Consider the following 24,722-nt stretch of genomic DNA (forward strand, 5'->3'; position numbering starts at 1 on the left):
TCTCTCTCTCTAGGGCTTATCATTGAACCACACATTACTTCATAAATACTGACAGTCTCCAAGGGGTCACCCGTGTAACGTATATCAAAAATGACTCACACCGTCGATTTAAACGGACACATTTTAGTATTATTGGAATCAAAATCTTGTGACAGATACAGCATTCAGCTGATGTGAACAGATTCAGAGTGGAGGATTCTAACCCCCCTTGCTATTTCAACCTTTTACAGCAGCAAAAGTCTTGCAGCATCTCAGCTTCGTGACAGCTCGATAACGCCTCACTCCGCAGAGGTGTCTCTTGAAACGTTTCGCCATTCGCCATCTAATTCACACATCTACCATCGTAGAATGAAGGAACAGGGGAGGGGGAAACAGAGCTGGTTATAGTTGTAGTATCATGCAAGAGTGGTTTTGGAGGGTTGGGACTGGGAGGTTGTGAAGGGTTGGGACTGGGAGGATGGGAGGTAGGGGAGGGTTGGGACTGGGAGGATGGGAGGTAGGGGAGGGTAGGGACTGGGAGGATGGGAGGATGGGAGGTAGGGGAGGGTTGGGACTGGGAGGATGGGAGGTAGGGGAGGGTAGGGACTGGGAGGATGGGAGGATGGGAGGTAGGGGAGGGTAGGGACTGAGAGGATGGGAGGTAGGGGAGGGTTGGGACTGGGAGGATGGGAGGATGGGAGGATGGGAGGTAGGGAAGGGTAGGGACTGAGATGATGGGAGGTAGGGGAGGGTAGGGACTGGGAGGATGGGAGGTAGGGGAGGGTTGGGACTGGGAGGATGGGAGGATGGGAGGTAGGGAAGGGTAGGGACTGAGAGGATGGGAGGTAGGGGAGGGTAGGGACTGAGAGGATGGGAGGTAGGGGAGGGTAGGGACTGAGAGGATGGGAGGTAGGGGAGGGTAGGGACTGAGAGGATGGGAGGTAGGGGAGGGTAGGGACTGAGGATGGGAGGTAGGGGAGGGTAGGGACTGGGAGGATGGGAGGTAGGGGAGGGTAGGGACTGGGAGGATGGGAGGTAGGGGAGGGTAGGGACTGGGACAATGGGAGGTAGGGGAGGGTAGGGACTGGGAGGATGGGAGGTAGGGGAGGGTAGGGACTGAGAGGATGGGAGGTAGGGGAGGGTAGGGACTGGGAGGTAGGGGAGGGTAGGGACTGGGAGGATGGGAGGTAAGGGAGGGTAGGGACTGAGAGGATGGGAGGTAGGGGAGGGTAGGGACTGAGAGGATGGGAGGTAGGGGAGGGTAGGGACTGAGGATGGGAGGTAGGGGAGGGTAGGGACTGGGAGGATGGGAGGTAGGGGAGGGTAGGGACTGGGAGGATGGGAGGTAGGGGAGGGTAGGGACTGGGAGAATGGGAGGTAGGGGAGGGTAGGGACTGGGAGGATGGGAGGTAGGGGAGGGTAGGGACTGAGAGGATGGGAGGTAGGGGAGGGTAGGGACTGGGAGGTAGGGGAGGGTAGGGACTGGGAGGATGGGAGGTAAGGGAGGGTAGGGACTGGGAGGATGGGAGGTAGGGGAGGGTAGGGACTGGGAGGATGGGAGGTAGGGGAGGGTAGGGACTGAGAGGATGGGAGGTAGGGGAGGGTAGGGACTGGGAGGATGGGAGGTAGGGGAGGGTAGGGACTGAGAGGATGGGAGGTAGGGGAGGGTAGGGACTGGGAGGTAGGGGAGGGTAGGGACTGGGAGGATGGGAGGTAAGGGAGGGTAGGGACTGAGAGGATGGGAGTTAGGGGAGGGTAGGGAGATAGGGGAGGGTAGGGACAGGGAGGATGGGAGGTAGGGGAGTGTAGGGACTGAGAGGATGGGAGATAGGGGAGGTAGGGAGGTAGGGGAGGGTAGGGACAGGGAGGATGGTAGGTAGGGGAGGGTAGGGACTGAGAGGATGGGAGGTAGGGGAGGGTAGGGACTGGGAGGTAGGGGAGGGTAGGGACTGAGAGGATGGGAGGTAGGGACAGGGATGATGGGAGGTAGGGGAGGTAGGGACTGGGAGGATGGGAGGTAGGGGAGGGTTGGGACTGAGAGGATGGGAGGTAGGGGAGGGTAGGGACAGGGAGGGTGGCAGGATGGGAGGGTAGGGACTGGGAGGTAGGGAGGAAGGGAGGTAGGGGAGGGTAGGGACTGAGAGGATGGGAGGTAGGGACAGGGATGATGGGAGGTAGGGGAGGTAGGGACTGGGAGGATGGGAAGTAGGGGAGGGTTGGGACTGAGAGGATGGGAGGTAGGGGAGGGTAGGGACAGGGAGGGTGGCAGGATGGGAGAGTAGGGACTGGGAGGTAGGGAGGAAGGGAGGTAGTGGAGGGTAGGGACAGGGAGGTAGGGAGGAAGGGAGGTAGGGGAGGGTAGGGACAGGGAGGGTGGGAGGATGGGAGAGTAGGGACTGGGAGGTAGGGAGGAAGGGACAGGGAGGGTGGGAGGATGGGAGGGTAGGGACTGGGAGGTAGGGAGGTAGGGGAGGGTAGGGACTGGAAGGAAGGGGAGGTAGGGACTGGGAGGTAGGGGAGGGTTGGGACAGGGAGGGTGGCATATATTCGGATCAGGCGACAGGCGTAATGTTTTTGCAATTCCTTTGTCTTAGTAGGTCATCTATTTAGAAAATAATAATAATCTTGACAGAATAATTTTTCTCCTTTTTGACTGTGTATTTTCGGCAGTTCTTACTTTTGATACTAGAGGGTGATCAGACGATTCCTGGGGGTCTGTACTCCCAAAGTTGTTGACTCTTTTCATTCTGGAGTAGAACGCTGGGTTCATTCACCTCAAAATTCTTCTCCATCAGGATGGAAAAAGGGTGCAATCTTCTGCCTTCCCTTCTGTCACGGAACTCTGCAGGAGGGGGGCGGGAGTGGTGGTGGTGGTAGGGGGGAGTGGTGGAGGAGGGGTGGGAGAGTGGGGATGGGGGGGCGGGAGTGGTGGAGGAGGGGTGGGAGAGTGGGGATGGGGGGGCGGGAGTGGTGGAGGAGGGGCGGTGGAGTGGGGGGGGGGGTGGGAGTGGTGGAGTGGGGGGGAGTGGTGGAGTGGGGGGGAGTGGTGGAGGTGGGGGGGTGGGAGTGGTGGTGGTGGGGGGGTGGGAGTGGTGGGGGGGTGGGAGTGGTGGTGGTGGGGGGAGTGGTGGAGGAGGGGCGGGAGAGTGGAGGAGCGTGGAGGTAACTGCAACAGCCTGACTGGAAAACTGTGTTCGGTTATTTTTAATTCATGGCCTACCACCTGGCTAATGGTGTTTTTGGATCCGCCAGGCTAGCCTCCTCTCTCCTGCACGAGCAGCACTGAAACAGAACTTGTTTCAGAAAATAATCAGTATTCGTGATGCACCGAATGCGACTCAAATTATTAATGCCTGCTGTCCCGTCTGCATTGCATTACGAGTGGTTGATCATAATATAGGAATATTAAAATATAAAGATGTCAGGGAACAGAATGCATTGGTGGGAAGCCAAACATATCATGTAAATTATTGGGGTGAAAGTAGGTGAAATCAAGGACATTTCAGGATTATTTTCATAAGGTATACCTGTCATGGTACTACCCAGTGTCAGAGTTTGAAACAAACACTCAGTGTCTTCTGTTTGGGAACGTTTCAAGTTTTTAATGTCACATGGCACAAGTACAATGAAAGGCCTAACTCACCTTGGTTTAGTGGAGTATCAGCTCACATGGAACTAACTACTAATTACACGTTTAGAGTAGTAGTGGTGTATTCTATAAATATATATATATATATGCACGTATATAATGATTGTTTTTCATTCCTTGGAGCATATGTATGTTTAATATTATCCAATATTATAATTTTTTTTCAAGCTCTCAGTATTTTTGCCCCTGAAAACAAGCAGTTGTGGTTCATTTCATTTGGCATTTGACCTAAACCTGATTATGTCTAGAATGGAAAATCAATCAACGATACAGGGAAACGTGACATCATCATGAACTTTACCAGTAACAAACAAACATGCTTTATATGTTATCAACAACCTAATTGATTTGTCCATGCAGTGCCCCTCAATCTAAAAGCTTAGTAGTAGATTGTAAACTGTTTGTTACCAGTTGAAGATATAGCATGCAGCCATAAAGACAGAGGTAATGACCATACATTATAGGATTACATTAAATATTGATAAGTATTGTCTAGTGTATATTTTGTAATGCTTCACAAACCAAATGACCATCAACTGATCAGACCAAAGATTGTACATCGCAAATAGTAAAGTCAAAGGGGAAAAAACTGCAGAAAAGAGAGTTAACCTGAAACAATTAGTAATCAAATCAGATCAAATTCTATTGGTCACATACACATATTTAGCAGATGTTATTGCGGGTGGAGTGAAATGCTTGTGTTCCTAGCTCCAACAGTGCAGTAGTATCTAACAGTGCAGTAGTATCTAACAGTGCAGTAGTATCTAACAGTGCAGTAGTATCTAACAGTGCAGTAGTATCTAACAGTGCAGTAGTATCTAACAGTGCTAACAGTGCAGTAGTGTCTAACAGTGCAGTAGTATCTAACAGTGCAGTAGTATCTAACAGTGCAGTAGTATCTAACAGTGCATTAGTATCTAACAGTGCAGTAGTATCTAACAGCGCAGTAGTATCTAACAGTGCAGTAGTATCTAACAGTGCAGTAGTATCTAACAGTGCATTAGTATCTAACAGTGCAGTAGTATCTAACAGTGCAGTAGTATCTAACAGTGCAGTAGTATCTAACAGTGCAGTAGTATCTAACAGTGCAGTAGTATCTAACAGAGCAGTAGTGTCTAACAGTGCAGTAGTATCTAACAGTGCAGTAGTATCTAACAGAGCAGTAGTGTCTAACAGTGCAGTAGTATCTAACAGTGCAGTAGTGTCTAACAGTGCAGTAGTATCTAACAGTGCAGTAGTATCTAACAGTGCAGTAGTATCTAACACTGCAGTAGTATCTAACAGTGCAGTAGTATCTAACAGTGCAGTAGTATCTAACAGTGCAGTAGTATCTAACAGTGCAGTAGTATCTAACAGTGCAGTAGTGTCTAACAGTGCAGTAGTATCTAACAGTGCAGTAGTATCTAACACTGCAGTAGTATCTAACAGTGCAGTAGTATCTAACAGTGCAGTAGTATCTAACAGTGCAGTAGTATCTAACAGTGCAGTAGTGTCTAACACTGCAGTAGTATCTAACAGTGCAGTAGTATCTAACAGTGCAGTAGTATCTAACAGTGCAGTAGTATCTAACAGTGCAGTAGTGACTAACAGTGCAGTAGTATCTAACAGTGCAATAGTGTCTAACAGTGCAGTAGTATCTAACAGTGCAGTAGTATCTAACAGTGCAGTAGTATCTAACAGTGCAGTAGTGTCTAACAGTGCAGTAGTATCTAACAGTGCAGTAGTATCTAACAGTGCAGTAGTATCTAACAGTGCAGTAGTATCTAACACTGCAGTAGTATCTAACAGTGCAGTAGTGTCTAACAGTAGTATCTAACAGTGCAGTAGTATCTAACAGTGCAGTAGTATCTAACAGTGCAGTAGTATCTATCAGTGCAGTAGTATCTAACAGTGCAGTAGTATCTAACAGTGCAGTAGTATCTAACAGTGCAGTAGTGACTAACAGTGCAGTAGTATCTAACAGTGCAATAGTGTCTAACAGTGCAGTAGTATCTAACAGTGCAGTAGTATCTAACAGTGCAGTAGTGTCTAACAGTGCAGTAGTATCTAACAGTGCAGTAGTATCTAACAGTGCAGTAGTATCTAACAGTGCAGTAGTATCTAACAGTGCAGTAGTATCTAACAGTGCAGTAGTATCTAACAGTGCAGTAGTATCTAACAGTGCAGTAGTGTCTAACACTGCAGTAGTATCTAACAGTGCAGTAGTATCTAACAGTGCAGTAGTATCTAACAGTGCAGTAGTATCTAACAGTGCAGTAGTGACTAACAGTGCAGTAGTATCTAACAGTGCAATAGTGTCTAACAGTGCAGTAGTATCTAACAGTGCAGTAGTATCTAACAGTGCAGTAGTATCTAACAGTGCAGTAGTATCTAACAGTGCAGTAGTGTCTAACAGTGCAGTAGTATCTAACAGTGCAGTAGTATCTAACAGTGCAGTAGTATCTAACAGTGCAGTAGTATCTAACAGTGCAGTAGTATCTAACAGTGCAGTAGTATCTAACAGTGCAGTAGTATCTAACAGTGCAGTAGTATCTAACAGTGCAGTAGTATCTAACAGTGCAGTAGTATCTAACAGTGCAGTAGTGACTAACAGTGCAGTAGTATCTAACAGTGCAGTAGTATCTAACAGTGCAGTAGTATCTAACAGTGCAGTAGTGACTAACAGTGCAGTAGTATCTAACAGTGCAGTAGTATCTAACAGTGCAGTAGTATCTACCAGTGCAATAGTGTCTAACAGTGCAGTAGTATCTAACAGTGCAGTAGTATATAACAGTGCAGTAGTATCTAACACTGCAGTAGTATCTAACAGTGCAGTAGTATCTAACAGTGCAGTAGTATCTAACACTGCAGTAGTATCTAACAGTGCAGTAGTATCTAACAGTGCAGTAGTATCTAACAGTGCAGTAGTGACTAACAGTGCAGTAGTATCTAACAGTGCAGTAGTATCTAACAGTGCAGTAGTATCTAACAGTGCAGTAGTATCTAACAGTGCAGTAGTGTCTAACAGTGCAGTAGTGTCTAACACTGCAGTAGTATCTAACAGTGCAGTAGTATCTAACAGTGCAGTAGTATCTAACAGTGCAGTAGTGTCTAACAGTGCAGTAGTATCTAACAGTGCAGTAGTATCTAACAGTGCAGTAGTATCTAACAGTGCAGTAGTATCTAACAGTGCAGTAGTATCTAACAGTGCAGTAGTATCTAACAGTGCAGTAGTATCTAACAGTGCAGTAGTGTCTAACACTGCAGTAGTATCTAACAGTGCAGTAGTATCTAACAGTGCAGTAGTATCTAACAGTGCAGTAGTGTCTAACAGTGCAGTAGTATCTAACAGTGCAGTAGTATCTAACAGTGCAGTAGTATCTAACAGTGCAGTAGTATCTAACAGTGCAGTAGTGTCTAACACTGCAGTAGTATCTAACAGTGCAGTAGTATCTAACAGTGCAGTAGTATCTAACAGTGCAGTAGTATCTAACAGTGCAGTAGTATCTAACAGTGCAGTAGTGACTAACAGTGCAGTAGTATCTAACAGTGCAGTAGTATCTATCAGTAGTATCTAACAGTGCAGTAGTGTCTAACACTGCAGTAGTATCTAACAGTGCAGTAGTATCTAACAGTGCAGTAGTATCTAACAGTGCAGTAGTATCTAACAGTGCAGTAGTATCTAACAGTGCAGTAGTGTCTAACACTGCAGTAGTATCTAACAGTGCAGTAGTATCTAACAGTGCAGTAGTGTCTAACACTGCAGTAGTATCTAACAGTGCAGTAGTATCTAACAGTGCAGTAGTATCTAACAGTGCAGTAGTATCTATCAGTGCAGTAGTGTCTAACAGTGCAGTAGTATCTAACAGTGCAGTAGTATCTAACAGTGCAGTAGTGTCTAACACTGCAGTAGTATCTAACAGTGCAGTAGTGTCTAACACTGCAGTAGTATCTAACAGTGCAGTAGTATCTAACAGTGCAGTAGTATCTAACAGTGCAGTAGTGTCTAACAGTGCAGTAGTATCTAACAGTGCAGTAGTATCTAACAGTGCAGTAGTGTCTAACAGTGCAGTAGTATCTAACAGTGCAGTAGTATCTAACAGTGCAGTAGTGTCTAACAGTGCAGTAGTATCTAACAGTGCAGTAGTATCTAACAGTGCAGTAGTGTCTAACAGTGCAGTAGTATCTAACAGTGCAGTAGTATCTAACAGTGCAGTAGTATCTAACAGTGCAGTAGTATCTAACAGTGCAGTAGTGTCTAACAGTGCAGTAGTATCTAACAGTGCAGTAGTGTCTAACAGTGCAGTAGTATCTAACAGTGCAGTAGTATCTAACAGTGCAGTAGTATCTAACAGTGCAGTAGTGTCTAACAGTGCTGTAGTGTCTAACAGTGCAGTAGTATCTAACAGTGCAGTAGTGTCTAACAGTAGTATCTAACAGTGCAGTAGTGTCTAACATTGCAGTAGTATCTAACAGTGCAGTAGTATCTAACAGTGCAGTAGTGTCTACCAGTGCAGTAGTATCTAACAGTGCAGTAGTGTCTAACAGTGCAGTAGTGTCTAACACTGCAGTAGTGTCTAACAGTGCAGTAGTATCTAACAGTGCTAGTTTCCATTATGGCTCTAATCTGGTAGTGGTAGTGGGGTGGTAGATACCTAGTCTCCATTATGGCTCTAATCTGATAGTGGTAGTGGGGTGGTAGATACCTAGTCTCCATTATGGCTCTAATCTGATAGTGGTAGTGGGGTGGTACATGCCTAGTGCCTTTATGGCTCTAATCTGAAAGTGGTAGTGGGGTGGTAGATGCCTAGTGCCCTTATGGCTCTAATCTGATAGTGGTAGAGGGGTGGTAGATACCTAGTCTCCATTATGGCTCTAATCTGATAGTGGTAGTGGGGTGGTAGATACCTAGTCTCCATTATGGCTCTAATCTGATAGTGGTAGTGGGGTGGTAGATACCTAGTCTCCATTATGGCTCTAATCTGATAGTGGTAGATGTCTAGTCTCCATTATGGCTCTAATCTGATAGTGGTAGTGTGGTGGTAGATACCTAGTCTCCATTATGGCTCTAATCTGATAGTTGTAGTGGGGTGGTAGATACCTAGTCTCCACTATGGCTCTAATCTGATAGTTGTAGTGGGGTGGTAGATACCTAGTCTCCATTATGGCTCTAATCTGATAGTGGTAGTGGGGTGGTACATGCCTAGTGCCTTTATGGCTCTAATCTGAAAGTGGTAGTGGGGTGGTAGATGCCTAGTGCCCTTATGGCTCTAATCTGATAGTGGTAGAGGGGTGGTAGATACCTACTCTCCATTATGGCTCTAATCTGATAGTGGTAGTGGGGTGGTAGATAGCTAGTATCCATTATTGCTCTAATCTGATAGTGGTAGTGGGGTGGTAGATACCTAGTCTCCATTATGGCTCTAATCTGATAGTGGTAGAGGGGTGGCAGAAACCTTTTCTCAATTGTGGCTCTAATCTGATAGTGGTAGTGGGGTGTTTTATACATGTAGTATCTAACAGTGCAGTAGTATCTAACAATGCAGTAGTATCTAACAGTGCTGTAGTATCTAACAGTGCAGTAGTGTCTAACAGTGCAGTAGTGTCTAACAGTGCAGTAGTGTCTAACAGTGCAGTAGTATCTAACAGTGCAGTAGTGTCTAACAGTACAGTAGTGTCTAACAGTGCAGTAGTATCTAACAGTGCAGTAGTGTCTAACAGTGCAGTAGTATCTAACAGTGCAGTAGTATCTAACAGTGCAGTAGTATCTAACAGTGCTGTAGTATCTAACAGTGCAGTAGTATCTAACAGTGCAGTAGTGTCTAACAGTGCAGTAGTATCTAACAGTGCAGTAGTATCTAACAGTGCAGTAGTGTCTAACAGTGCAGTAGTGTCTAACAGTGCAGTAGTATCTAACAGTGCAGTAGTATCTATCAGTAGTATCTAACAGTGCAGTAGTATCTAACAGTGCAGTAGTGTCCAACAGTGCAGTAGTGTCTAACAGTGCAGTAGTATCTAACAGTGCAGTAGTATCTAACAGTGCAGTAGTATCTAACAGTGCAGTAGTGACTAACAGTGCAGTAGTATCTAACAGTGCAGTAGTGTCTAACAGTGCAGTAGTGTCTAACAGTGCAGTAGTATCTAACAGTGCAGTAGTATCTAACAGTGCAGTAGTATCTAACACTGCAGTAGTATCTAACAGTGCAGTAGTGACTAACAGTGCAGTAGTATCTAACAGTGCAGTAGTGTCTAACAGTGCAGTAGTGTCTAACAGTGCAGTAGTATCTAACAGTGCAGTAGTATCTAACAGTGCAGTAGTATCTAACACTGCAGTAGTATCTAACAGTGCAGTAGTATCTAACAGTGCAGTAGTATCTAACACTGCAGTAGTGTCTAACAGTGCAGTAGTGACTAACAGTGCAGTAGTGTCTAACAGTGCAGTAGTATCTAACAGTGCAGTAGTGTCTAACAGTGCAGTAGTATCTAACAGTGCAGTAGTATCTTACAGTTCAGTTGTATCTAACAGTGCAGTAGTGACTAACAGTGCAGTAGTATCTAACAGTGCAGTAGTATCTAACAGTGCAGTAGTATCTAACATTGTAGTGTCTAACAGTGCAGTAGTATCTAACAGTGCAGTTGTATCTAACAGTGCAGTAGTATCTAACAGTGCAGTAGTATCTAACAGTGCAGTAGTGACTAACAGTGCAGTAGTATCTAACAGTGCAGTAGTATCTAACAGTGCAGTAGTATCTAACAGTGCAGTAGTGTCTAACAGTGCAGTAGTGTCTAACACTGCAGTAGTATCTAACAGTGCAGTAGTATCTAACAGTGCAGTAGTATCTAACAGTGCAGTAGTGTCTAACAGTGCAGTAGTATCTAACAGTGCAGTAGTATCTAACAGTGCAGTAGTATCTAACAGTGCAGTAGTATCTAACAGTGCAGTAGTGTCTAACACTGCAGTAGTATCTAACAGTGCAGTAGTATCTAACAGTGCAGTAGTATCTAACAGTGCAGTAGTGTCTAACACTGCAGTAGTATCTAACAGTGCAGTAGTATCTAACAGTGCAGTAGTATCTAACAGTGCAGTAGTATCTAACAGTGCAGTAGTGTCTAACACTGCAGTAGTATCTAACAGTGCAGTAGTATCTAACAGTGCAGTAGTATCTAACAGTGCAGTAGTATCTAACAGTGCAGTAGTATCTAACAGTGCAGTAGTGACTAACAGTGCAGTAGTATCTAACAGTGCAGTAGTATCTATCAGTAGTATCTAACAGTGCAGTAGTGTCTAACACTGCAGTAGTATCTAACAGTGCAGTAGTATCTAACAGTGCAGTAGTATCTAACAGTGCAGTAGTATCTAACAGTGCAGTAGTATCTAACAGTGCAGTAGTGTCTAACACTGCAGTAGTATCTAACAGTGCAGTAGTATCTAACAGTGCAGTAGTATCTAACAGTGCAGTAGTATCTAACAGTGCAGTAGTATCTATCAGTGCAGTAGTGTCTAACAGTGCAGTAGTATCTAACAGTGCAGTAGTATCTAACAGTGCAGTAGTGTCTAACACTGCAGTAGTATCTAACAGTGCAGTAGTGTCTAACACTGCAGTAGTATCTAACAGTGCAGTAGTATCTAACAGTGCAGTAGTATCTAACAGTGCAGTAGTGTCTAACAGTGCAGTAGTATCTAACAGTGCAGTAGTATCTAACAGTGCAGTAGTGTCTAACAGTGCAGTAGTATCTAACAGTGCAGTAGTATCTAACAGTGCAGTAGTGTCTAACAGTGCAGTAGTATCTAACAGTGCAGTAGTATCTAACAGTGCAGTAGTGTCTAACAGTGCAGTAGTATCTAACAGTGCAGTAGTATCTAACAGTGCAGTAGTATCTAACAGTGCAGTAGTATCTAACAGTGCAGTAGTGTCTAACAGTGCAGTAGTATCTAACAGTGCAGTAGTGTCTAACAGTGCAGTAGTATCTAACAGTGCAGTAGTATCTAACAGTGCAGTAGTATCTAACAGTGCAGTAGTGTCTAACAGTGCTGTAGTGTCTAACAGTGCAGTAGTATCTAACAGTGCAGTAGTGTCTAACAGTAGTATCTAACAGTGCAGTAGTGTCTAACATTGCAGTAGTATCTAACAGTGCAGTAGTATCTAACAGTGCAGTAGTGTCTACCAGTGCAGTAGTATCTAACAGTGCAGTAGTGTCTAACAGTGCAGTAGTGTCTAACACTGCAGTAGTGTCTAACACTGCAGTAGTATCTAACAGTGCAGTAGTATCTAACAGTGCAGTAGTACCTAACAGTGCAGTAGTATCTAACAGTGCAGTAGTATCTAACAGTGCAGTAGTATCTAACAGTGCAGTAGTGTCTAACAGTGCAGTAGTGTCTAACACTGCAGTAGTGTCTAACACTGCAGTAGTATCTAACAGTGCAGTAGTATCTAACAGTGCAGTAGTACCTAACAGTGCAGTAGTATCTAACAGTGCAGTAGTATCTAACAGTGCAGTAGTATCTAACAGTGCAGTAGTATCTAACAGTGCAGTAGTGTCTAACACTGCAGTAGTATCTAACAGTGCAGTAGTATCTAACAGTGCAGTAGTATCTAACAGTGCAGTAGTATCTATCAGTGCAGTAGTGTCTAACAGTGCAGTAGTATCTAACAGTGCAGTAGTATCTAACAGTGCAGTAGTGTCTAACACTGCAGTAGTATCTAACAGTGCAGTAGTGTCTAACACTGCAGTAGTATCTAACAGTGCAGTAGTATCTAACAGTGCAGTAGTATCTAACAGTGCAGTAGTGTCTAACAGTGCAGTAGTATCTAACAGTGCAGTAGTATCTAACAGTGCAGTAGTGTCTAACAGTGCAGTAGTATCTAACAGTGCAGTAGTGTCTAACAGTGCAGTAGTATCTAACAGTGCAGTAGTATCTAACAGTGCAGTAGTGTCTAACAGTGCAGTAGTATCTAACAGTGCAGTAGTATCTAACAGTGCAGTAGTATCTAACAGTGCAGTAGTATCTAACAGTGCAGTAGTATCTAACAGTGCAGTAGTGTCTAACAGTGCAGTAGTATCTAACAGTGCAGTAGTGTCTAACAGTGCAGTAGTATCTAACAGTGCAGTAGTATCTAACAGTGCAGTAGTATCTAACAGTGCAGTAGTGTCTAACAGTGCTGTAGTGTCTAACAGTGCAGTAGTATCTAACAGTGCAGTAGTGTCTAACAGTAGTATCTAACAGTGCAGTAGTGTCTAACATTGCAGTAGTATCTAACAGTGCAGTAGTATCTAACAGTGCAGTAGTGTCTACCAGTGCAGTAGTATCTAACAGTGCAGTAGTGTCTAACAGTGCAGTAGTGTCTAACACTGCAGTAGTGTCTAACAGTGCAGTAGTATCTAACAGTGCTAGTTTCCATTATGGCTCTAATCTGGTAGTGGTAGTGGGGTGGTAGATACCTAGTCTCCATTATGGCTCTAATCTGATAGTGGTAGTGGGGTGGTAGATACCTAGTCTCCATTATGGCTCTAATCTGATAGTGGTAGTGGGGTGGTACATGCCTAGTGCCTTTATGGCTCTAATCTGATAGTGGTAGTGGGGTGGTAGATGCCTAGTGCCTTTCTGGCTCTAATCTGATAGTGGTAGAGGGGTGGTAGATACCTAGTCTCCATTATGGCTCTAATCTGATAGTGGTAGTGGGGTGGTAGATACCTAGTCTCCATTATGGCTCTAATCTGATAGTGGAAGTGGGGTGGTAGATACCTAGTCTCCATTATGGCTCTAATCTGATAGTGGTAGATGTCTAGTCTCCATTATGGCTCTAATCTGATAGTGGTAGTGTGGTGGTAGATACCTAGTCTCCATTATGGCTCTAATCTGATAGTTGTAGTGGGGTGGTAGATACCTAGTCTCCACTATGGCTCTAATCTGATAGTTGTAGTGGGGTGGAAGATACCTACTCTCCATTATGGCTCTAATCTGATAGTGGTAGTGGGGTGGTAGATAGCTAGTATCCATTATTGCTCTAATCTGATAGTGGTAGTGGGGTGGTAGATACCTAGTCTCCATTATGGCTCTAATCTGATAGTGGTAGAGGGGTGGCAGAAACCTTTTCTCAATTATGGCTCTAATCTGATAGTGGTAGTGGGGTGTTTTATACATGTAGTATCTAACAGTGCAGTAGTATCTAACAATGCAGTAGTATCTAACAGTGCTGTAGTATCTAACAGTGCAGTAGTGTCTAACAGTGCAGTAGTGTCTAACAGTGCAGTAGTGTCTAACAGTGCAGTAGTATCTAACAGTGCAGTAGTGTCTAACAGTACAGTAGTGTCTAACAGTGCAGTAGTATCTAACAGTGCAGTAGTGTCTAACAGTGCAGTAGTATCTAACAGTGCAGTAGTATCTAACAGTGCAGTAGTATCTAACAGTGCTGTAGTATCTAACAGTGCAGTAGTATCTAACAGTGCAGTAGTGTCTAACAGTGCAGTAGTATCTAACAGTGCAGTAGTATCTAACAGTGCAGTAGTGTCTAACAGTGCAGTAGTGTCTAACAGTGCAGTAGTATCTAACAGTGCAGTAGTATCTATCAGTAGTATCTAACAGTGCAGTAGTATCTAACAGTGCAGTAGTGTCCAACAGTGCAGTAGTGTCTAACAGTGCAGTAGTATCTAACAGTGCAGTAGTATCTAACAGTGCAGTAGTATCTAACAGTGCAGTAGTGACTAACAGTGCAGTAGTATCTAACAGTGCAGTAGTGTCTAACAGTGCAGTAGTGTCTAACAGTGCAGTAGTATCTAACAGTGCAGTAGTATCTAACAGTGCAGTAGTATCTAACACTGCAGTAGTATCTAACAGTGCAGTAGTATCTAACAGTGCAGTAGTATCTAACACTGCAGTAGTGTCTAACAGTGCAGTAGTGACTAACAGTGCAGTAGTATCTAACAGTGCAGTAGTGTCTAACAGTGCAGTAGTATCTAACAGTGCAGTAGTATCTTACAGTTCAGTTGTATCTAACAGTGCAGTAGTATCTAACAGTGCAGTAGTATCTAACAGTGCAGTAGTGTCTAACAGTGCAGTAGTATCTAACAGTGCAGTAGTGTCTAACAGTGCAGTAGTATCTAACAGTGCAGTAGTATCTAACAGTGCAGTAGTGTCTATCAGCGCAGTAGTATCTAACAGTGCAGTAGTATCTAACAATGCAGTAGTATCTAACAGTGCAGTAGTATCTACCAGTGCAGTAGTATCTACCAGTGCAGTAGTATCTAACAGTGCAGTAGTGACTAACAGTGCAGTAGTATCTAACAGTGCAGTAGTATCTAACAGTGCAGTAGTATCTAACAGTGCAGTAGTATCTAACAGTGCAGTAGTATCTAACAGTGCAGTAGTGACTAACAGTGCAGTAGTATCTAACAGTGCAGTAGTATCTAACAGTGCAGTAGTATCTAACAGTGCAGTAGTGACTAACAGTGCAGTAGTATCTAACAGTGCAGTAGTATCTAACAGTGCAGTAGTATCTACCAGTGCAATAGTGTCTAACAGTGCAGTAGTATCTAACAGTGCAGTAGTATCTAACAGTGCAGTAGTATCTAACACTGCAGTAGTATCTAACAGTGCAGTAGTATCTAACAGTGCAGTAGTATCTAACACTGCAGTAGTATCTAACACTGCAGTAGTATCTAACAGTGCAGTAGTATCTAACAGTGCAGTAGTGACTAACAGTGCAGTAGTATCTAACAGTGCAGTAGTATCTAACAGTGCAGTAGTATCTAACAGTGCAGTAGTATCTAACAGTGCAGTAGTATCTAACAGTGCAGTAGTGACTAACAGTGCAGTAGTATCTAACAGTGCAGTAGTATCTAACAGTGCAGTAGTATCTAACAGTGCAGTAGTATCTAACAGTGCAGTAGTGACTAACAGTGCAGTAGTATCTAACAGTGCAGTAGTATCTAACAGTGCAGTAGTATCTAACAGTGCAGTAGTATCTAACAGTGCAGTAGTGTCTAACAGTGCAGTAGTGTCTAACACTGCAGTAGTATCTAACAGTGCAGTAGTATCTAACAGTGCAGTAGTGTCTAACAGTGCAGTAGTATCTAACAGTGCAGTAGTATCTAACAGTGCAGTAGTATCTAACAGTGCAGTAGTATCTAACAGTGCAGTAGTATCTACCAGTGCAGTAGTATCTAACAGTGCAGTAGTATCTAACAATGCAGTAGTGTCTAACAGTGCAGTAGTATCTAACAGTGCAGTAGTGTCTAACAGTAGTATCTAACAGTGCAGTAGTGTCTAACAGTGCAGTAGTATCTAACAGTGCAGTAGTATCTAACAGTGCAGTAGTGTCTACCAGTGCAGTAGTATCTAACAGTGCAGTAGTGTCTAACAGTGCAGTAGTGTCTAACACTGCAGTAGTGTCTAACAGTGCAGTAGTATCTAACAGTGCTAGTTTCCATTATGGCTCTAATCTGGTAGTGGTAGTGGGGTGGTAGATACCTAGTCTCCATTATGGCTCTAATCTGATAGTGGTAGTGGGGTGGTAGATACCTAGTCTCCATTATGGCTCTAATCTGATAGTGGTAGTGGGGTGGTACATGCCTAGTGCCTTTATGGCTCTAATCTGAAAGTGGTAGTGGGGTGGTAGATGCCTAGTGCCCTTATGGCTCTAATCTGATAGTGGTAGAGGGGTGGTAGATACCTAGTCTCCATTATGGCTCTAATCTGATAGTGGTAGTGGGGTGGTAGATACCTAGTCTCCATTATGGCTCTAATCTGATAGTGGTAGTGGGGTGGTAGATACCTAGTCTCCATTATGGCTCTAATCTGATAGTGGTAGATGTCTAGTCTCCATTATGGCTCTAATCTGATAGTGGTAGTGTGGTGGTAGATACCTAGTCTCCATTATGGCTCTAATCTGATAGTTGTAGTGGGGTGGTAGATACCTAGTCTCCACTATGGCTCTAATCTGATAGTTGTAGTGGGGTGGTAGATACCTAGTCTCCATTATGGCTCTAATCTGATAGTGGTAGTGGGGTGGTACATGCCTAGTGCCTTTATGGCTCTAATCTGAAAGTGGTAGTGGGGTGGTAGATGCCTAGTGCCCTTATGGCTCTAATCTGATAGTGGTAGAGGGGTGGCAGAAACCTTTTCTCAATTATGGCTCTAATCTGATAGTGGTAGTGGGGTGTTTTATACATGTAGTATCTAACAGTGCAGTAGTATCTAACAATGCAGTAGTATCTAACAGTGCTGTAGTATCTAACAGTGCAGTAGTGTCTAACAGTGCAGTAGTGTCTAACAGTGCAGTAGTGTCTAACAGTGCAGTAGTATCTAACAGTGCAGTAGTGTCTAACAGTACAGTAGTGTCTAACAGTGCAGTAGTATCTAACAGTGCAGTAGTGTCTAACAGTGCAGTAGTATCTAACAGTGCAGTAGTATCTAACAGTGCAGTAGTATCTAACAGTGCTGTAGTATCTAACAGTGCAGTAGTATCTAACAGTGCAGTAGTGTCTAACAGTGCAGTAGTATCTAACAGTGCAGTAGTATCTAACAGTGCAGTAGTGTCTAACAGTGCAGTAGTGTCTAACAGTGCAGTAGTATCTAACAGTGCAGTAGTATCTATCAGTAGTATCTAACAGTGCAGTAGTATCTAACAGTGCAGTAGTGTCCAACAGTGCAGTAGTGTCTAACAGTGCAGTAGTATCTAACAGTGCAGTAGTATCTAACAGTGCAGTAGTATCTAACAGTGCAGTAGTGACTAACAGTGCAGTAGTATCTAACAGTGCAGTAGTGTCTAACAGTGCAGTAGTGTCTAACAGTGCAGTAGTATCTAACAGTGCAGTAGTATCTAACAGTGCAGTAGTATCTAACACTGCAGTAGTATCTAACAGTGCAGTAGTGACTAACAGTGCAGTAGTATCTAACAGTGCAGTAGTGTCTAACAGTGCAGTAGTGTCTAACAGTGCAGTAGTATCTAACAGTGCAGTAGTATCTAACAGTGCAGTAGTATCTAACACTGCAGTAGTATCTAACAGTGCAGTAGTATCTAACAGTGCAGTAGTATCTAACACTGCAGTAGTGTCTAACAGTGCAGTAGTGACTAACAGTGCAGTAGTGTCTAACAGTGCAGTAGTATCTAACAGTGCAGTAGTGTCTAACAGTGCAGTAGTATCTAACAGTGCAGTAGTATCTTACAGTTCAGTTGTATCTAACAGTGCAGTAGTGACTAACAGTGCAGTAGTATCTAACAGTGCAGTAGTATCTAACAGTGCAGTAGTATCTAACATTGTAGTGTCTAACAGTGCAGTAGTATCTAACAGTGCAGTAGTATCTAACAGTGCAGTAGTATCTAACAGTGCAGTAGTATCTAACAGTGCAGTAGTGACTAACAGTGCAGTAGTATCTAACAGTGCAGTAGTATCTAACAGTGCAGTAGTATCTAACAGTGCAGTAGTGTCTAACAGTGCAGTAGTGTCTAACACTGCAGTAGTATCTAACAGTGCAGTAGTATCTAACAGTGCAGTAGTATCTAACAGTGCAGTAGTGTCTAACAGTGCAGTAGTATCTAACAGTGCAGTAGTATCTAACAGTGCAGTAGTATCTAACAGTGCAGTAGTATCTAACAGTGCAGTAGTATCTAACAGTGCAGTAGTATCTAACAGTGCAGTAGTGTCTAACACTGCAGTAGTATCTAACAGTGCAGTAGTATCTAACAGTGCAGTAGTATCTAACAGTGCAGTAGTGTCTAACACTGCAGTAGTATCTAACAGTGCAGTAGTATCTAACAGTGCAGTAGTATCTAACAGTGCAGTAGTATCTAACAGTGCAGTAGTGTCTAACACTGCAGTAGTATCTAACAGTGCAGTAGTATCTAACAGTGCAGTAGTATCTAACAGTGCAGTAGTATCTAACAGTGCAGTAGTATCTAACAGTGCAGTAGTGACTAACAGTGCAGTAGTATCTAACAGTGCAGTAGTATCTATCAGTAGTATCTAACAGTGCAGTAGTGTCTAACACTGCAGTAGTATCTAACAGTGCAGTAGTATCTAACAGTGCAGTAGTATCTAACAGTGCAGTAGTATCTAACAGTGCAGTAGTATCTAACAGTGCAGTAGTGTCTAACACTGCAGTAGTATCTAACAGTGCAGTAGTATCTAACAGTGCAGTAGTATCTAACAGTGCAGTAGTATCTATCAGTGCAGTAGTGTCTAACAGTGCAGTAGTATCTAACAGTGCAGTAGTATCTAACAGTGCAGTAGTGTCTAACACTGCAGTAGTATCTAACAGTGCAGTAGTGTCTAACACTGCAGTAGTATCTAACAGTGCAGTAGTATCTAACAGTGCAGTAGTATCTAACAGTGCAGTAGTATCTAACAGTGCAGTAGTATCTAACAGTGCAGTAGTGTCTAACAGTGCAGTAGTATCTAACAGTGCAGTAGTATCTAACAGTGCAGTAGTGTCTAACAGTGCAGTAGTATCTAACAGTGCAGTAGTATCTAACAGTGCAGTAGTGTCTAACAGTGCAGTAGTATCTAACAGTGCAGTAGTATCTAACAGTGCAGTAGTATCTAACAGTGCAGTAGTATCTAACAGTGCAGTAGTGTCTAACAGTGCAGTAGTATCTAACAGTGCAGTAGTGTCTAACAGTGCAGTAGTATCTAACAGTGCAGTAGTATCTAACAGTGCAGTAGTATCTAACAGTGCAGTAGTGTCTAACAGTGCTGTAGTGTCTAACAGTGCAGTAGTATCTAACAGTGCAGTAGTGTCTAACAGTAGTATCTAACAGTGCAGTAGTGTCTAACATTGCAGTAGTATCTAACAGTGCAGTAGTATCTAACAGTGCAGTAGTGTCTACCAGTGCAGTAGTATCTAACAGTGCAGTAGTGTCTAACAGTGCAGTAGTGTCTAACACTGCAGTAGTGTCTAACACTGCAGTAGTATCTAACAGTGCAGTAGTATCTAACAGTGCAGTAGTACCTAACAGTGCAGTAGTATCTAACAGTGCAGTAGTATCTAACAGTGCAGTAGTATCTAACAGTGCAGTAGTGTCTAACAGTGCAGTAGTGTCTAACACTGCAGTAGTGTCTAACACTGCAGTAGTATCTAACAGTGCAGTAGTATCTAACAGTGCAGTAGTACCTAACAGTGCAGTAGTATCTAACAGTGCAGTAGTATCTAACAGTGCAGTAGTATCTAACAGTGCAGTAGTATCTAACAGTGCAGTAGTGTCTAACACTGCAGTAGTATCTAACAGTGCAGTAGTATCTAACAGTGCAGTAGTATCTAACAGTGCAGTAGTATCTATCAGTGCAGTAGTGTCTAACAGTGCAGTAGTATCTAACAGTGCAGTAGTATCTAACAGTGCAGTAGTGTCTAACACTGCAGTAGTATCTAACAGTGCAGTAGTGTCTAACACTGCAGTAGTATCTAACAGTGCAGTAGTATCTAACAGTGCAGTAGTATCTAACAGTGCAGTAGTGTCTAACAGTGCAGTAGTATCTAACAGTGCAGTAGTATCTAACAGTGCAGTAGTGTCTAACAGTGCAGTAGTATCTAACAGTGCAGTAGTGTCTAACAGTGCAGTAGTATCTAACAGTGCAGTAGTATCTAACAGTGCAGTAGTGTCTAACAGTGCAGTAGTATCTAACAGTGCAGTAGTATCTAACAGTGCAGTAGTATATAACAGTGCAGTAGTATCTAACAGTGCAGTAGTATCTAACAGTGCAGTAGTGTCTAACAGTGCAGTAGTATCTAACAGTGCAGTAGTGTCTAACAGTGCAGTAGTATCTAACAGTGCAGTAGTATCTAACAGTGCAGTAGTATCTAACAGTGCAGTAGTGTCTAACAGTGCTGTAGTGTCTAACAGTGCAGTAGTATCTAACAGTGCAGTAGTGTCTAACAGTAGTATCTAACAGTGCAGTAGTGTCTAACATTGCAGTAGTATCTAACAGTGCAGTAGTATCTAACAGTGCAGTAGTGTCTACCAGTGCAGTAGTATCTAACAGTGCAGTAGTGTCTAACAGTGCAGTAGTGTCTAACACTGCAGTAGTGTCTAACAGTGCAGTAGTATCTAACAGTGCTAGTTTCCATTATGGCTCTAATCTGGTAGTGGTAGTGGGGTGGTAGATACCTAGTCTCCATTATGGCTCTAATCTGATAGTGGTAGTGGGGTGGTAGATACCTAGTCTCCATTATGGCTCTAATCTGATAGTGGTAGTGGGGTGGTACATGCCTAGTGCCTTTATGGCTCTAATCTGAAAGTGGTAGTGGGGTGGTAGATGCCTAGTGCCCTTATGGCTCTAATCTGATAGTGGTAGAGGGGTGGTAGATACCTAGTCTCCATTATGGCTCTAATCTGATAGTGGTAGTGGGGTGGTAGATACCTAGTCTCCATTATGGCTCTAATCTGATAGTGGAAGTGGGGTGGTAGATACCTAGTCTCCATTATGGCTCTAATCTGATAGTGGTAGATGTCTAGTCTCCATTATGGCTCTAATCTGATAGTGGTAGTGTGGTGGTAGATACCTAGTCTCCATTATGGCTCTAATCTGATAGTTGTAGTGGGGTGGTAGATACCTAGTCTCCACTATGGCTCTAATCTGATAGTTGTAGTGGGGTGGAAGATACCTACTCTCCATTATGGCTCTAATCTGATAGTGGTAGTGGGGTGGTAGATAGCTAGTATCCATTATTGCTCTAATCTGATAGTGGTAGTGGGGTGGTAGATACCTAGTCTCCATTATGGCTCTAATCTGATAGTGGTAGAGGGGTGGCAGAAACCTTTTCTCAATTATGGCTCTAATCTGATAGTGGTAGTGGGGTGTTTTATACATGTAGTATCTAACAGTGCAGTAGTATCTAACAATGCAGTAGTATCTAACAGTGCTGTAGTATCTAACAGTGCAGTAGTGTCTAACAGTGCAGTAGTGTCTAACAGTGCAGTAGTGTCTAACAGTGCAGTAGTATCTAACAGTGCAGTAGTGTCTAACAGTACAGTAGTGTCTAACAGTGCAGTAGTATCTAACAGTGCAGTAGTGTCTAACAGTGCAGTAGTATCTAACAGTGCAGTAGTATCTAACAGTGCAGTAGTATCTAACAGTGCTGTAGTATCTAACAGTGCAGTAGTATCTAACAGTGCAGTAGTGTCTAACAGTGCAGTAGTATCTAACAGTGCAGTAGTATCTAACAGTGCAGTAGTGTCTAACAGTGCAGTAGTGTCTAACAGTGCAGTAGTATCTAACAGTGCAGTAGTATCTATCAGTAGTATCTAACAGTGCAGTAGTATCTAACAGTGCAGTAGTGTCCAACAGTGCAGTAGTGTCTAACAGTGCAGTAGTATCTAACAGTGCAGTAGTATCTAACAGTGCAGTAGTATCTAACAGTGCAGTAGTGACTAACAGTGCAGTAGTATCTAACAGTGCAGTAGTGTCTAACAGTGCAGTAGTGTCTAACAGTGCAGTAGTATCTAACAGTGCAGTAGTATCTAACAGTGCAGTAGTATCTAACACTGCAGTAGTATCTAACAGTGCAGTAGTATCTAACAGTGCAGTAGTATCTAACACTGCAGTAGTGTCTAACAGTGCAGTAGTGACTAACAGTGCAGTAGTATCTAACAGTGCAGTAGTGTCTAACAGTGCAGTAGTATCTAACAGTGCAGTAGTATCTTACAGTTCAGTTGTATCTAACAGTGCAGTAGTATCTAACAGTGCAGTAGTATCTAACAGTGCAGTAGTGTCTAACAGTGCAGTAGTATCTAACAGTGCAGTAGTGTCTAACAGTGCAGTAGTATCTAACAGTGCAGTAGTATCTAACAGTGCAGTAGTGTCTATCAGCGCAGTAGTATCTAACAGTGCAGTAGTATCTAACAATGCAGTAGTATCTAACAGTGCAGTAGTATCTACCAGTGCAGTAGTATCTACCAGTGCAGTAGTATCTAACAGTGCAGTAGTGACTAACAGTGCAGTAGTATCTAACAGTGCAGTAGTATCTAACAGTGCAGTAGTATCTAACAGTGCAGTAGTATCTAACAGTGCAGTAGTATCTAACAGTGCAGTAGTGACTAACAGTGCAGTAGTATCTAACAGTGCAGTAGTATCTAACAGTGCAGTAGTATCTAACAGTGCAGTAGTGACTAACAGTGCAGTAGTATCTAACAGTGCAGTAGTATCTAACAGTGCAGTAGTATATACCAGTGCAATAGTGTCTAACAGTGCAGTAGTATCTAACAGTGCAGTAGTATCTAACAGTGCAGTAGTATCTAACACTGCAGTAGTATCTAACAGTGCAGTAGTATCTAACAGTGCAGTAGTATCTAACACTGCAGTAGTATCTAACACTGCAGTAGTATCTAACAGTGCAGTAGTATCTAACAGTGCAGTAGTGACTAACAGTGCAGTAGTATCTAACAGTGCAGTAGTATCTAACAGTGCAGTAGTATCTAACAGTGCAGTAGTATCTAACAGTGCAGTAGTGACTAACAGTGCAGTAGTATCTAACAGTGCAGTAGTATCTAACAGTGCAGTAGTATCTAACAGTGCAGTAGTATCTAACAGTGCAGTAGTATCTAACAGTGCAGTAGTGACTAACAGTGCAGTAGTATCTAACAGTGCAGTAGTATCTAACAGTGCAGTAGTATCTAACAGTGCAGTAGTATCTAACAGTGCAGTAGTGTCTAACAGTGCAGTAGTGTCTAACACTGCAGTAGTATCTAACAGTGCAGTAGTATCTAACAGTGCAGTAGTGTCTAACAGTGCAGTAGTATCTAACAGTGCAGTAGTATCTAACAGTGCAGTAGTATCTAACAGTGCAGTAGTATCTAACAGTGCAGTAGTATCTACCAGTGCAGTAGTATCTAACAGTGCAGTAGTATCTAACAATGCAGTAGTGTCTAACAGTGCAGTAGTATCTAACAGTGCAGTAGTGTCTAACAGTAGTATCTAACAGTGCAGTAGTGTCTACCAGTGCAGTAGTATCTAACAGTGCAGTAGTATCTAACAGTGCAGTAGTGTCTACCAGTGCAGTAGTATCTAACAGTGCAGTAGTGTCTAACAGTGCAGTAGTGTCTAACACTGCAGTAGTGTCTAACAGTGCAGTAGTATCTAACAGTGCAGTAGTGTCTAACAGTGCAGTAGTGTCTAACACTGCAGTAGTATCTAACAGTGCAGTAGTATCTAACAGTGCAGTAGTGTCTAACAGTGCAGTAGTATCTAACAGTGCAGTAGTATCTAACAGTGCAGTAGTGTCTAACAGTGCAGTAGTGTCTAACAGTGCAGTAGTATCTAACAGTGCAGTAGTATCTAACAGTGCAGTAGTGTCTAACAGTACAGTAGTGTCTAACAGTGCAGTAGTATCTAACAGTGCAGTAGTGTCTAACAGTGCAGTAGTATCTAACAGTGCAGTAGTATCTAACAGTGCAGTAGTATCTAACAGTGCTGTAGTATCTAACAGTGCAGTAGTATCTAACAGTGCAGTAGTGTCTAACAGTGCAGTAGTATCTAACAGTGCAGTAGTATCTAACAGTGCAGTAGTGTCTAACAGTGCAGTAGTGTCTAACAGTGCAGTAGTATCTAACAGTGCAGTAGTATCTATCAGTAGTATCTAACAGTGCAGTAGTATCTAACAGTGCAGTAGTGTCCAACAGTGCAGTAGTGTCTAACAGTGCAGTAGTATCTAACAGTGCAGTAGTATCTAACAGTGCAGTAGTATCTAACAGTGCAGTAGTGACTAACAGTGCAGTAGTATCTAACAGTGCAGTAGTGTCTAACAGTGCAGTAGTGTCTAACAGTGCAGTAGTATCTAACAGTGCAGTAGTATCTAACAGTGCAGTAGTATCTAACACTGCAGTAGTATCTAACAGTGCAGTAGTATCTAACAGTGCAGTAGTATCTAACACTGCAGTAGTGTCTAACAGTGCAGTAGTGACTAACAGTGCAGTAGTATCTAACAGTGCAGTAGTGTCTAACAGTGCAGAAGTATCTAACAGTGCAGTAGTATCTTACAGTTCAGTTGTATCTAACAGTGCAGTAGTATCTAACAGTGCAGTAGTATCTAACAGTGCAGTAGTGTCTAACAGTGCAGTAGTATCTAACAGTGCAGTAGTGTCTAACAGTGCAGTAGTATCTAACAGTGCAGTAGTATCTAACA

Source organism: Salvelinus alpinus, chromosome 3, assembly GCF_045679555.1.
Source record: "Salvelinus alpinus chromosome 3, SLU_Salpinus.1, whole genome shotgun sequence".
Lineage (NCBI taxonomy): Eukaryota > Metazoa > Chordata > Actinopteri > Salmoniformes > Salmonidae > Salvelinus > Salvelinus alpinus.